We start from the raw sequence: 15,891 nt of genomic DNA, 5'->3' as shown, positions 1-15,891 counted from the left end.
GGGGAGTGTCTTAGCTGCCGGGGCCTGCAGATCGTCACGCTCCTGCCGCTGAAGAAAACCAGCGGTGGCAGTAGCGCGGCCATGCTGCAAATCCGCTCCTCCCCCCACATTCGGACTATAAGACGCACCCTCATTTTCCTCCGAAATTTAGGGGGAAAAAAGTGCGTCTTATAGTCCGTAAAATATGGTAATTGTTTGCAAAACAAATTGTACTTTGTAATGTCACTATTCAATATCCTGTGTAATGTACTAGGAAACTGGAAAAATTCAGAGGTGGAATTGGAAACAAACCGCATTAGCACTCATTTCTTATGGATTTAATTTTTACAACATTCACGATGTGGCAAAAATGACATGTTACCTGTATTCTGTGGGTCGGTATGATCATGGCAATAGCAAATTTCTATAGTGTTTACATTTAAAAAAAATGTAAAATTTTGCAAAAATAGTAAAATTTCTTTGTGTTGCTGACACCTGTAACTTTTTTTTATTCAAAGTTTTTATTGTTTTTCAAATTTTTGCAAAGGAAAACATTGTATATAACATAAAATAAATGAGGTATATGTAACCTCAGGAATGAGACAAGTGGGTACAGAAATCAAACAGTGTTATCAAAGGCAAAAGTAGAAAGATCGGATATGAGAGAACTGATATTGAGTAACACGGAAATGAATAAAACGTTGACTGATAATGTCTGAAATAAAGGAAGGGGAATATAAGGGAGTAATAATTAATAAACTTAGATAGAATATATAGGGTGTGAGAGGGGGGAAAGGGATGCAAATCCATGTTAGAGATTGGGTGTGATGTTTATGCGCATAGTATACCAGTGTATGAGTGCGGATACCTGTAACTTTTTCAATGACCTGGGCATGGCATTTTTTTTCTTGATACCATTTTGGGAAAGGTCTGATGGCTTGATCTCTTTATTACATTTTTTTAAGGAGGCAACGTGTTGAAAAAACAGCCATTTGGCCATTTCAGTTTTTATCATTGCTACGGTGTTCATTGTATGGGAAAAAAAAATTATACTTTAATAGTTCTGGCATTTTGTAGCATGGGATACACAAAGTGTATAGGTTTACATTTGTTTAAAAGTAAAAGAGGAGTTTGGAAAAGAGGGGATTTTTATATTTGTGTGCGTGTGTGTGTGGGGGGGTTATACTTTTAAACTCTTTATACTTTGATTTTCAGACCCTTTAGGGTCAATACACTGCTATACTAATGTATTGCATTGTATAGTAAAATTCATTGACATAGTATTGATATGCCTGGGAGCCTTCAATGTGGTTTTTGCCTTGTGTCTAAATTACTCCTTAGATGACCATTATGAGAGTAATGGCTATAAGGAACGCATCGCGGTTCTTCCTGCAATTCTTTGTATAGAAAGTTTGCAGAGTTTTCCTCCTCGGAATTTCTGTTACAATTATACTTTTTGTAGATATAATTGATATACTGCAATTTGTAGTATATGAATTTCCAAAAACGAAATTGCAGTGATTTTACCGCAAAGTGGGCATGGGATTCGCATGAATCCCATCCACTTTGCTCTTACTGTATAACGTCGAGATTTTTCCTACAAATTGCGACGTTTCGGTCCGTGGGGCCCTGGCCTAAGGCTTCGGTTTTTTTGAGCCAAAGACAGGAGTGTATTAAGCAGAAGGTAGAAGTATAAGAACTTCCTATATAATTCTCATTCCTTTTGTAGCCATTCTTGGCTTTGGCTGAAAAAAACACTGCAAAATCTGCAACAAAAGAAGCTGTGTTTCCACAATGTGGGGCTTCAGCCTATGGGTAAGTTCACACAGGGTTTTTTGGATTGGAACCTGTAGCGGAGGCTGCATCAGGTTCTGATCCAAAAACCAGAAAGCCGCTACTGAAAGCCGGTGCACTGCATCGGCATCCAGCCACGCACTCCAGATGCTCCAGATTAGGCCCAATAAATGGGCCTAGTCCAAAGGAGGGTGTGTCTTCATGCTGAATTGCGAGGCGACTCGGCTTGAAGAATGAACATCTTCATTTCTCCGGCTGTGTTCACGCCCACTCAGGCTAGTTAGTCGGGCCCACAGCTACTTTTAGTGTGCAAGGCATCGATCAGGTGTATCACACACTAGCTATTCCAAACTGCTCATACTCCTGATTTAGTTTTTTCTTTTGTGTTTTTCTTAAACTTGACTGAGAAGTTATCAGTCAGGGGCCAGTCCATGGTCAGAGAACCCCAGACCATAACAATACCATTGATTTCAATGGGAGCCATCTTTTTGGTCAGGGTTTTGACACGGGTAAGGCCTCAAAACCCTGACCAAAAAACTCTGTGTGAACTTACCCTAAAGGGGCGTTCACACTAACCGTCAGTGTCCGACAGGTAGTGTCCGCTCCTAGTGTCCGTTCAAAATCTCACACAGACATTAGGAGCGGACACCAGCTGTGTCCGTGACACTTGTCATTCACTTAAATGGCGATTGGGTGCGTTCTCAAGCGGACAGAAAAGCCTGACATGACATCTTTACATGCGGACAGTGAAGGAAGGGCAGGGAGTGCAAAAGAACGCACCCGATCGCCATTTGAATGAATGACAAGTGAATGACAAGTGTCACGGACGCAGCTGGTGTCCGCTCCTAATGTCCGTGCGAGATTTTGAACGGACACTAGGAGCGTACACTACCTGCGGACACTGACGGTAGTGTGAACGCCCCCTAAGGCCCCTGCTCCAAGTATCCACCAGATAAGCAGTCTGTACAGCTCAGAGGACCTTGCTTGATATTTTTTGAGAAGTAGCTGAAAGACCTGTGGAGGAGTCTATTGAAAGGGATTTGGAGTCAAGTGTATGTCTTCAGAGTAGTTAATAGCCATAAAGCTTGACTGCAATTGTGGGCATACAGGTTCGACAGTGATACTAAGAGTATACTTATTTTACCGTTTACAAAGAGAAAGCAGCCATAAGTATCCATAAGTGAGAAAGTGTTAAAAAGGGAATGTTTGGCAATAACTATACTCACACCCCTTAAGGTTTTCTCATAAAGGCTAGAGATGAGCGAACAGCATTCGATCGCATTGATATTCGATCGAATATCAGGCCATTCGAACACCAGGTGGCAAACTCACTAAAAATTTGATTCCCCTCCCACCTTCCCTGGTGCGTTTTTTTCACCAATAACTGCGCAGGGGAGGTGGGACAGGAACTACAACAATGGAGGCAGTAAAAAAAAATTGAAAAAACCCATTGGCCGCCGAAATCAGGTGACCCCCCAATTTAGACGAATGGTGAATTTACCATTCGCTTAATTTGGAGCAGTGAACTATATGAATGTGAGACAGGGACAGATCTACAGGCAGGGTTAGCTAGGGATAACCTTTATTTAGGGGGGAATGTTACTCACCAAAGCTCTTTGGGGTTCTATCTTGTCGGGATCCCTGTCAGCTTGCGATATGAACAAGCTGACTTTTTTCCATAGGAATGCATTGACCAGCGTTGATTGGCCGAATGCCCGTACACTGGCCAATCAACGCTGGTCAATGCATTCCTATAGTGAGATATAGCAGAGCCCATGCGGTTAGCCTGGCTACTGCAGACACCGGAGATGAAAGAGCTCTGCACTACACTCAACCATCCCTCCAGCTACTCCTCCTGTACTAACACGACTAGCTTAGCTTGGCTATTCCTTAGTACTACTAACATGCTCAGCTCTGCTATTGCTTAGTGTAATAGCCGAGCTGAGCGTCTTAGTAGTACTAAGGAATAGCCAAGCTGAGCATGTTAGTCTGCTGCATATCTCTATGCCTTCTCTATAATACTAGGGGAGTCTAACTGCTTAAAAAAACCTGGGAGGCACTGGCACGGCCACATGTTCTAGAACATATAAGCATTTAGGGAGTACCACCATCTTAATAAGATTTATCCATCAGCTACCGACAAAGGTAGGGCTCCCCAAACTTTAAATTTAGCTTTAAAATGACTAAGAAGTATGTATAAATTCAGGGTCAGGAATTACTATAATCATTGGAAATGTGAATACCCAGGAATTTGCAGGTGTTCACCACTTTCAGGCCTGAGATCAATTCTATGTTGTCCACCGGTAGGTGTAGAGAGATATGCATATATGAAGACTTAGACCAGTTAATTTGCAGACCAGAAAAGACACCAAATCTATCAATGACATCCATAGCTCTGGATAATGGAGCGGGGTCAGACATAAATAAAAGCATATCATCTGCATATAGGGCTGTCCTCTTCTCTCAGGCGTACCAATGATCTCTCTTTTGTATATCGGGTCTGCCCTAAGGATGATAGCAAGAGGCTGTATTTCCATTGCAAATAATAATGGAGATAAGGGACATCCCTGATGGGTTCCCCTGTGTAGGGAGAACATGAGAGACAGAGCACCATTAATGGAGAGTACCACCTTAGGGGACTGGTAAAGGAGGGTAATACATGTAATAAAGGCTTTCCCAAACCAAAAACAATGAAGAAGCTTAAGGACAAAGGCCCATTTCACGGAAACAAACGTCTTAGTAGCATCTACAGAGGCGATCGCCCAATCCTGTTTGAGGCAGACCCAATTTGAGACACCACATGGACCCTCCTAAGATTATCTGAGGTGGACTTGTCAGGCATATAGCCTGTTTGATCAGGATGGATCAAGTCCAAAATTATTGTGTTCATTCTATTCGCTAAGACCTTTGCAAGCAGTTTATAATCAATGTTAAGAAGAGAGGTGAGTCTGTATGACCCACTCTCCAACATAGTGTGAGTTTGAGAAAGAGTATTATTGCAGCGTCATAAAAGGACTCCGTCAGAATATGGGCCAGGTAGGCATCTTGATAACATTTTAACAGGATAGGGAGTAAGAGATCCTGATATTGTCTATAGACCTCCACCGGTATACCATCTGGCCCAGTGGATTTACCCCTGGCCATATCAGACAGGGAACCAGACAGTTCATCCATACTAAGTGGGGAAGCCTGTTATTCTTCTGTCAAAGTTGGGAAGGGGACATCGGCTAGATACTGAATAAGTTTCTGATCAAGGGCCTATTATGGTGGTATTATGATTTTGAGACTAAAAATGCTTCCCAAACATTGAAATTTTTAAAGAAATATGCCATTTTGGTGTCCAATACATTGCACCCACTTTGTGTTATCAGAGACCTGCACTTCTAAAACTATTAAGTAGGCGATCCCGAGGGGCAAAAAATTATATATGTGGGTGTAAACTGCTGCTTGGGCACACAGCAGGGCTCAGAAGGGAAGGAGCACTGCGCTTTTTAGCTTTTGGGGTACAGATTTAGAGGGACTTTCTGGGCGTCCTGTTGTTTTTGCAGAGCCCTGGAGGTGCCAGTAAACTGGAATTCCCCAAGAAGTGACCCCATTTTGTAGGGGAAATTTTAGGGTCTCTGCAAAAGTGCCATGGCATCCAAAAACCAAACCGTCTAAGTCTGTGCTCCAAAAACCAAATAACCTCCTTCCCTTCTGTGTCCGGCTGGGCCCTAATATCAGTTTATACCCACATATGACATTACATACGTTATCCGGGGTACACCAGTGTCATATATGTGCCCTAATATCAGTTTATACCCACATATGACATTACGTACATTATCCCGATTACACCAGTGTCATACATGTGGCATAAGCTGCAGTTTGGGCACACAGCAGGGCGCAGAAGGGAAGGAGCGCGATGCGGCTTTTGGAGCACAGATTCTGATGTTTGGTATCTGGACGCGATGTCATGTTTGTAGAGCCTGTAAGGTACCAGAAAAGTGGATTCCCCAAAGGAGTGACCCCAGTTTGAAAACTGCACCCCTCAAAGAATTTATCAGGGGGTGTAGTGCGTATTAGTATCTCAGACGTGACTGCACAGTGGATGGCGAAGAGGGAATATGAAAAACTTTGCGGAGTACATTGCAAACTCCAGATTCCCTACTATGTCCCAGTAGCTCCTATGATTGGGGGAGTTACACTGGGGTCACTTTGGGGGTCACTTCTGGTATATTTTCCCTCATAAGCTGTAAATCTGGGGTGTCCCCTGATATTCGCTCACACAGCTTATATATTCCCTTCCTGCCGCAGCCAGTTGTGTTCTAATAATTTGGCGATTTTGCGGGATTTTGTCTTCACATTGCTAGATGCTATATTTTCTTTATTTTTTCTGGTGACATGGCCATATAAGGGCTTGTTGTTTGCGGGATGAGATGTATTTTGTAATAACACCATCTTGGGTGCCTACAACTTACTGATTACATTTTATTAACTCTTTTTTTGCTGGATTTAAAAGAGAAAAAATCATTTCTGGTATTGAGTTTTACCTTTTACATTTTTCGCCATGCAGCGTACAGTATAAGTAACATGTGTGACCTTTATTCTGTGGGTCGGTACGGTTACGGCGATACCTCATTATATTATTTTTTTATGCAATACTAATTCTGCAGAACAAAAACACATTTGGGGACATAAATCAATGATTTTTGCATCGCCATCTTCTGAGAGGCGTAACATTTTTATTTTTCGCTTGACAGTGTTGGTTGAGGGCTTATTTTTTGCGGGACAACCTGCAAAAAAACCTTTTATTGGTACTATTTTGGGGTGCATTTGACTTTTTGATCACTTTTTATAGCACATTTTGTAAGGTGAGATGGCGAAAAATCACTACTTCCGGCAGGGTTTTTTTCCATTTTTTTTCCCGCCGTTCACTGTATACATTAAATATTGTTTCAGTTTTGTTGTACAGGTTGTTATGGACGCGACAATACCAAATATGTATTGTTTTTATTAATTTTTTGTGTTTTTTTTTTTACATAATTCATTTTTATAGAAAAAAGGGATTTTTGGGGCTTTATAACTTTATTAATTGTTTTCAAATACTTTTTTTTACACTTTTTTTTTTTTTTACTTTTACTTGTGTCCCTATGGGACACTTGGATTAGTGATGATTTTATCACTAATCCTCTATTATAGAGCGAGACACAGGCTACAGTAACAGCCTGCACGTCTCACTCTAGAAACAGGAAGTGAGCTGTGCGGACGCTGGCAGCATCAACAGGTAAGTGGGGGCTCAGGGCTGCCTGGGGTCACTAACCAGACCCCAGGCTACATATTACAGATACTGGCACCCCCCGATCTCGCCGCGGTGCTGGCGGGGGGGGAGAGAGCACCCTTTGTTTGCAGTGGTCATGTTTGACCATCGCAATCAAAGGGTTAAAACCTCAGATCGGTAAAAGTACCGGAGGTTATGGAAAAGGGTGATAGCTGTCAGTAACAGCTATCACCCGCTTCTGATTCCGCCCGCTCAGCTAGTGAAGTTTTGTTGTCGTAGAAGGCGAGCAGCAACACGCTATAGAGTACTAGATGGAATGTTCACGTAGCCGCTGTTTTACAGTGACAAAAGTAACACGTGTCTTCTGTATAACCACAGAGAAGTCAGGAAAAATGCACACTTGAGCATTGAAGTTTATCTCCCGACGTTGTCGCATCGCTTTCATTGCTGCACCTCTGTCTTTACTGCTTAGGAGACGGGCCAGGGACGGTCGAGGTGGTGTTCCCAGAGGAGGTAGTTTAGCTGGGACATGGTGAGCCCTTTCCACTGCACAAATGAGAGAAAAGTTTGCATTGGACAAGGTCTCTTTCAGCATTGGTATCTATTCCTAACTTTCGGATGGATCTGTTCCATGACTTTGGATATGTGATGTCCCTCACTCCTTCCTAAAACCACCCAAACTACGGTAAATAATGACTTTGGAATAAATGCACAAAACACTTTATTTTGGTTGTCAAAATGGCCACAGCTTTATTAAACTCACAGAAGTAAAGTAATGACAGAAGGAGTCAGGTGAAGTGCTAGACCATTGGGATTCACGAATACTGTGAGATCCCCAGCTGTCTGACATACAGCACCCGGCCAGACAGACAGCAATAAATAAATAAAGGGGAGCGGCACGCTCCGGCTTGCAATTCTAGCAGAGCCAGTACACTTTAAGGGCACCAACGACCCTGTGCTTAACCACTGTGCCCGCCCCTGGATGACGTTACTATTACGACATCCTTCAGGCTGGCCATTTCTAAAGCTCAGCCTGTTCACCACCATGAGGTATAACCTCCTCTATTAGTTAAAATAAGTCTACAATAACTTGCCTGCAACTTCCACCTGACTCCTCAACCGCAAAAGTAAAGCTGTGACAGTTTATCAATGGACCATGTGACACGTAATACTTTATTACACACGACTGACTAAATAATGGCAACCCCCCCCGACTCACAAAGAGTCATCCTACAGCACTCAGGAGAGGAAAAAACCCCTGTGGAGGAAACCTCTAGGGAACCATGGCTGGAGGACTGCCCTTCCCTTGGGCTTAGAAGGATAATGCCCAACAATAACTCATCACAGTCATCTCATAATTGAATATATAGAGCCAAATACACAATTACAGTAACAAAGCAATGATACAATAATACATTAGATAGGAAAATGTGAAAAAAAAAATAATAAAAAACAAGTATAACAAAGTGATGCAAAGAGGGCGGGAGGGCAGGAAATGCTTCATCCAGTTCTTGTGATGAGAAAGAGGATGAAGATGGATGAGACAGGAAGTGATATCTATTACTAACTCCTCCCTCCCTACAGTAACACACTAAGCACCATATACTAAAGCAGAATACACAGATATATACTCCTACAGCAGAACATACACAGATATACACTCCTACAGCAGAACATACAGATATACACTCCTAAAGCAGAACATACACAGATATATACTCCGACAGCAGAACATACAGATATACACTCCTAATGCAGAACATACACAGATATATACTCCTACAGCAGAACATACAGATATATACTCCTAAAGCAGAACATACAGATATATACCCCTAAAGCTGAATATACACAGATGTATACTCCTAAAGCAGAACATACAGATATATACCCCTAAAGCTGTATATACACAGATATATACTCCTAAAGCTGAATATACACTGATATATACTCCTAAAGCTGAATATACACTGATATATACTCCTAAAGCTGAATATGCACCGATATATTCTTAAAGCTGACCCAGTCTGTATAAATCTACTCAACTACTGCACGAAGAAGAAACTGCAGGAGTTATTGGTTCCCCCATCCCAAAGTCATGTCCCCCTTTGCTGATGGCTCCGGGGGTTTCTTTATGCACAGTTCAAAATTCATGGGTTCATTATTATGTACGGTAATCATAATTCTACATAGAGTGATTAGAAACATGATTGTTTATGTTGAACCTATGTTTATTGAGTCGGAGGCAAATCGCCATTGTGGTTCTCCTGACATATTGTATGTTGCAGCAACATTGGATCGTATATATTACCAAACTTGAACCACAATCTAAGTGAGTTTTTATTTGGAAAGTTTCACCTGTACTGGTAGAATAAACTTCTTTAGCTTTGTGTAGTAAAAACCTGCAACATTAAAATAAAGAATGAGTACATTTATGACTGCATACTAGTAATAATATTTGAGATATATGTGTATGGTCAGGAATTCTGCTTGTATTCAGGGAAATCAAGTCTCTTATAGGCCTGGCTTTACAATAAATATATTTACAAGTGGAATGTGATCTTTCAAAAGTGGGTCTGATAGTAAAATGGGCCAGAGGGTATTAAGGATTCGTTTGATTTCTGCTTTTTGAGTATTTCATGATAAATGCATAAGTCGGAATCTCGAACAGGATTGGTAATGTCAGGTTCTCATTTTCATAAGACAGTCTTTTTTGGTTAGATCTTTTTCACATGCATCACTTCGTATTTTAGTGGGGTATTTTTTCACCTTGAATCTTTTATTAAATATTTTGGCTTTGGTGGTAAATTCATTTTTTTCAATACATTTTTCCCTTATACTACTGCATCTCAATAAATTAAAATAACATCAAAAAGTTTTTTGGTTTTTTTTAGTAATTCAATTGAAAAAGTGAAACCCATACATTATCATGAGTCATTACAGAGAGAACTTTTTCAAGTGTTTCTTTCTGTTAATGTTGATGATTACAGCTTACAGCCAAGGAAAACCCAAAAGTCATTATCTCAGAAAATTAGAATATTATATAAGACCAACTGTAAAAAAATTATTTAACACAGAAATGTTGGCCAGTTGAAAAGTATGTCCAGTAAATGCCCTCAATACTTGGGGCTCCTTTTGTATGATTGACTGCATCAATATAGCAATGTGGCATGGAGGCGATCAGCCTGTGGCACTGCAGAAGTGTTATGGAAGGTCAGGGCGTATGATAGCAGCCTTCAGCTCATCTGCATTGTTGGGCCTGGGGTTCTCATCTTCCTCTTGACAATACCCCAAAGATTCTCTCTGGGATTCTGGTCAGACGAGTTTGCTGGCCAATCAAGCACAGTGATACTTAGCAGCTTAGATTGTGTACAACCTCTCTACTCTTCCTCCAGACTCAGGGACCTTGATTTCCAAATGAAATGCAAAATTTACTTTAATCTGAAAACACTGAGAAACAGTCAAATCTATTGAGATACACTAGTACGTATTTATTGTCTGTGGGGGATATTCACAAATCATTTAGGCAAGTTATGACTACTGAACCAGGGGCGTAACTACCACCATAGCAGCGGAGGCAGCTGCCACAGGGCCGGGACATTAGGGGCCCAGTGACAGCCGCTACCGCTGCTATTATTATACTCGGGGGAACGTAATAAACACAGTTACTTACCTATCCACGATCCTGCCAGGCCTCCTTCCTTCTTGTCTGATATCTCTGACATCACATGAACCCGGCCTGCTTCCCGGGTCATGTGACGTTGGACGTCATAGAACAAGGACGGCAGCGGAGAAGACAGCGTAGGAGTCGGGGACAGGTAAGAAACAGTAATTTTTTATGTTTTTATTCCCCCGGGTCTCCGATTATTATACTCTGGGGTCTGAAAAAACCCCAGAGTATAATAATTGTTTATGGGTGTCCATTATGGGCTATAATACTGTGTGCAGGGGCCACTATGGGGGATAATACATTGTGCAGGGGCAACTATGGGGGATAATACTGTGTGCAGGGGCCACTGTGGGCTATAATACTGTGTGCAGGGGCCACTATGGGGCATAATACTGTGTGCAGGGGCCGCTATGGGGGATAATACTGTGTGCAGGGGCCACTATGGGGGATAATACTGTGTGCAGTGGCCAGTAAGGGACATAATACTGTGTGCAGGGGCCACTAATGGACATAATACCGTGTGCAGGGCTTACTAAGGGACATAGAGTGTGGAGGAGGGGGGTCAGTCGAGGTCTTCGGCGTCAGTGTTGGTTGAGGGGGGGCCATGTCAAAAGTTCACCACGGGGCCCCACCATTCCTAGTTACGCCACTGTACTGAACAGCACATAGCTACTAGAAATTATTTTTAAATAGTTGACGTCAATTTTATTTTCAGATGTACCATACAGTTCTAAGTCCAAAAATTTGATATTAGTGGTAGAGCAATTTAGAGTCAATTTAATATCCGACTTGCTTCTATTCAGAGTTTGAACAAAGGAGGTGGCTTGTTGTAATGTGCCATGCCATAATATAAATAGGTCGTCTATAAATCTTTTACAGAATGGAATGTGTTTGGCCGATGGAGACGAGTGTAATATACAGGGACTCAAATTGCCCCATGAACAAGTTAGCATAACCTGGGGCAAAATGTAGCACAACCCTGGGTCTATATACGTTGTCACAAAACTAGAAGACATTATTTTGTAATATAAATTGGATTCCCTTTAGAATAAAAAAAGTTTTTCACATTCAGTAAGGTAGTGAAAAACTGTGGTGATCCCCAATTCATGGGCAATATTAGAAAATAATGCTAATACATCTAAAGTAAGAAAAATCATCTAAAAAGTTAGAATTGGTAATCAATTCAATAAGTTGGGATGAGTCTAAGATAAGATGGCAACGTTATCACATAGTTTTATAGCTAAAGATCCACATAGTGTGATAAATTCAGAGCTATTGAATTAATTCCTGAAATTATTGGCCTTCCAAGAGGATTAGTTGTTGACTTGTGCACCTTGGGCCTATGGTAAAATTTGCCTTCTGAAAATGAGAAGTTAACAAAAACTCTATTTTTGTTTTTTTTCAAGATGTTCAATTGAATGGGTCAATTAGTTGCTTATATTTGAGGAAGTCATTTTTCATAGTATCTTCATTTAATAATTCATAACACTGAGAATCAGACAGGATATTAAACACAAAAAACTGGAAAATCTTATTGACTCGAGTATAAGCCTAGGGGGGAAATGCAGCAGCTACTGGAAAATTTCAAAAATTAAAATGGTCGGAGTTTTTGGGTGCAGTAGGTGCTGGGTGCTGAGGAAGGGGAGGGGGTGTTTTGGTTGTCTGTCTGCCCCTTCCCTGAGCTTGAGGACTGGGTTTTTTTTCCCCCACTTGGAATTCAGCCTGGCTGAATGTAGGGTATCTGTAGTGCTCCTATTAACCCATTCCTGACGTAGGAGCACTGCAGATACCCTATATTCAGCCTGGCTGTAGTCAGACTGAATTCCAAGTGGTGGTGGTGGTGGTGGGGGTCTGCCCCTTTAAGCTCAGGGAAGGGGCAGACAGACAACCAAACCCCCCCCCTCCCCAGCACCTACTGCACCCCAAATCCTGACCCTCCATCAACATCAATCTAGTATTTATCTCCTATCCTATGGATAGGGGATAAATAGTTGAAAGATCACTTTTACTTATTCATTTCAAGGGTGGGTGGGGGTGGAAGGGGATATTGTTATATACACTCCAGACACTGTATTGTTTTTACGGTGTACTCACATTCTGCTGCAGTTGTTCCAGGGAGAGAAGGTTGTCCAGCCAGAAGATCCAGGGGGAGTGCAGCAGGATGCCCTCACTGTCCGGCTTCTGCGACAGCATTAGGTGATGGTTCAAGTGCAGCTGCTCGTCGCTCTCTGCCTTCAACTCCCGCCGGCCCAGACCGGCGGGGAGCGCCATCTTCCTGTGGACCCCGGCAATCTTCGTCCCTTAACTGCGCAGAGCGTCAGCAGTTTTGGCGGCATGGTACAGACCCACGCGAAGCGCCATCTACCTGTGGACCCCGCACTGCGCAGAATCAGGATCCCCTCACTGTCCGGCTCCTGCGGCAGCTACAGGCTGGTGATTGTTCAGGTGCAGCTGCTCCTCACTCTCTGCCTTCAGCTGCCGCTGGTACGGACCCGTGGGGAGCGCCATCTTCCTGTGGACTCGACGCCGAAACTGATGACTCTCTGCACAGTTAGTGACAATGCTGGCGTTCCCCGCGGGTCCGGACCAGCGGCAGCTGAAGGCGGAGAGCGAGGAGCAGCTGCACTTGAAACATCACCAGCCTGGAGCTGCTGCGGGAGCCGGATAGTGAGAGAATCCCGCTGCACTCCCCGTGGACCTTCTGGCTGGAGTGCAACCTACACCGTGCAAACAATACAGTGTCTGGAGTGTATATAACAATATCTCCCCCTGCGCTTGACTCGAGTATAAGCCGAGGGGGACTTTTTCAGCACAAAAACTGTGCTGAAAAACTCGGCTTATACTCGAGTATATACGGTATGTATTTTTTTTGTCCTATATATATATATATATATATATATATATATATATATATATATATATTTCATGCTTTGATTATCACAGTGGCATATATATTTGTTAATTTTATTAACAAATTTTATTTGATATGATAATAATAATGATTCTAAAATATCTCTGTATTTCAGATTAACTTAAATATTATAATCCCCGCAAAAAAAAAAACAAAAAAAAAAAACGTCCTATGAATCCCCTTGCACGAAAATATAAAAAAGTTACTGGTGTCAGAATATAGCAATTTTCGAAAAGTTCGTAAGGGGTTAACACGTAAATAAAACTATACAAATTTGGTATACCCAGAATTGTATCGAAACATAGAATACAGGTGACATGTCATTTTGGCTGCAGACTAAATGCCTCAAAAATGAAGTCCGTAAGGAAGTTGCACAAATGCACCAAATGCATAAAAAAGTTATGGGGTTTGGAAGTTGGGGAGTCTAAAACAAAAAAAATCGAAAAACGTCACCAGTGGGAAGAGGAATAAAATATAACAGATTGGTTTATAAAAAAGGTTTTTTTATATTTTTAATATATTTTTCATATTTATTCAATAAATTATACATAACATGATATAATAACTAGAGATGAACGAATACTATTCGTAACTCTGGTTTCGAATACCTCGCTCCCATAGGAATGAATGGGATCAGGCAAACTGCAAGGGGTTAAGCGCCCGCCACCGATGCTGGCCAGTGCACGGCAGCTCCCATTCATTCCCATGGAGCGAGGTATTCGAAACTGCAGTTTCGAATACTATTCGCTCATCTCTAATAATTACCAATTGATCAACTCTTTCAATATACTGCTAAAATTAGTTTGATTATGTATCATCAGAATTAATCACAATTTGATATAATTACAGTGTTATGTAATGCCAAAAATGGGCCTCTATTTACAACAAACATTTAATCTGTTACTCAAGTAAGTTCCCTATATAATCTATATTAGTCTATATAATCTGTATGTAGTCTATTAGATGACTACATTATTATCCCTATTTTTCATAATTAACATTACGATTCAGAATTATCTAGTCAACCTATAACTCACCATACTCATATAGGATTGCAGCCCCAGAAATCCAAGCCCCTCATTCTTCAGAAACCTCAAATGAACAACAGTAATATTTGACTTCCATTACTCACAGCTCTTAACATCTATATAATCAAATGCCATCCAACTTAAAGTGTACCGACTAGCATTATAGCCAAATATGACAAGTGATCAATAAATGATGATCTTTATAAAATATATCACTGAGCTATTATGTCTTCAACCAAGGCAAAATGATTCTCAAATCAATCTCACCTCTCCAAAATAGTTCAAAAGGAAAAACATTCATTCAATCCTGGGGGGCTGAAAGATCTCAACCTAAAAATCCATTTCAATCTTCTCTGAACAACAAATTTTCCAGGTCATCCTTCCTTGGGCTCAGTTTCGATTGTGATAAAATTTTAGATACAACAGATCAGCATCATGTATTGCTTTTATATGGTGTGATGACGTAGTATACTTTATTTCTTTATCACATGGAGCTAATGTGGTGTGATATTCTCTATCTCAACTTATGTTTCGCCATGGTTTTCCCATCTCAGTTTCAGCAGTTTGCCTATTTTCTCTTCTTTTCCTGTCCTGTATTTCTCCCCCCTCCCTCTTGTCACACTCTTGTGACACTGAAGTATCACAATACTTATGCAGATCAGATAATATGCACATGCTTGTACAGAATAGGCTCAGCGTTATCTGTGTGTTTACATAGAGAGATAAAAGACTCTGCTTTATCAGCAAACTGCAATTAGCTGAACTGATTGTCCTGCTGGCAGAGCAGTGAGTGCCGTCACTTGTCCTTTTTCACCGGTCCATGGTTATGGTAACATTGTGTAAACAATGGGAGGAATAATTTCACATAGCTAGCAAACAAAGCAGCATTTCTAAATCAATATTTTTAGGAAAAGTCTTCACTTTACATATTGCTATAGAATTGCTAGGACAGCAATTCCCCAGTAGCTGCTGGAAACTCTGGAGGAAGGGGCACAAGAGACAGTGAGCCCTAAGCTGCAACCCCCCCACACACACACACACACACACTGTCCCTTCCTGCTTGCCTAGTCCTATCCTACGCAATAGGAGGCAACTTGGAGACGATCCCTTCCTATATATGTGACACACAAAACGCAGACAAGACAAACAACAACAAAGGGAGGTCAGCTAGCCAGGGATCGGTAACAATCGAGCAATGCAGTGCCAAATCAAAGTCCAAAAGAAAAGTCAATGGGGAAAGCCAAGGTCA

Source organism: Leptodactylus fuscus, chromosome 5, assembly GCF_031893055.1.
Source record: "Leptodactylus fuscus isolate aLepFus1 chromosome 5, aLepFus1.hap2, whole genome shotgun sequence".
Classification (NCBI taxonomy): domain Eukaryota; kingdom Metazoa; phylum Chordata; class Amphibia; order Anura; family Leptodactylidae; genus Leptodactylus; species Leptodactylus fuscus.
The sequence above is the reverse complement of the archived record's forward strand: the minus strand, read 5'-3'. Positions refer to the sequence as shown.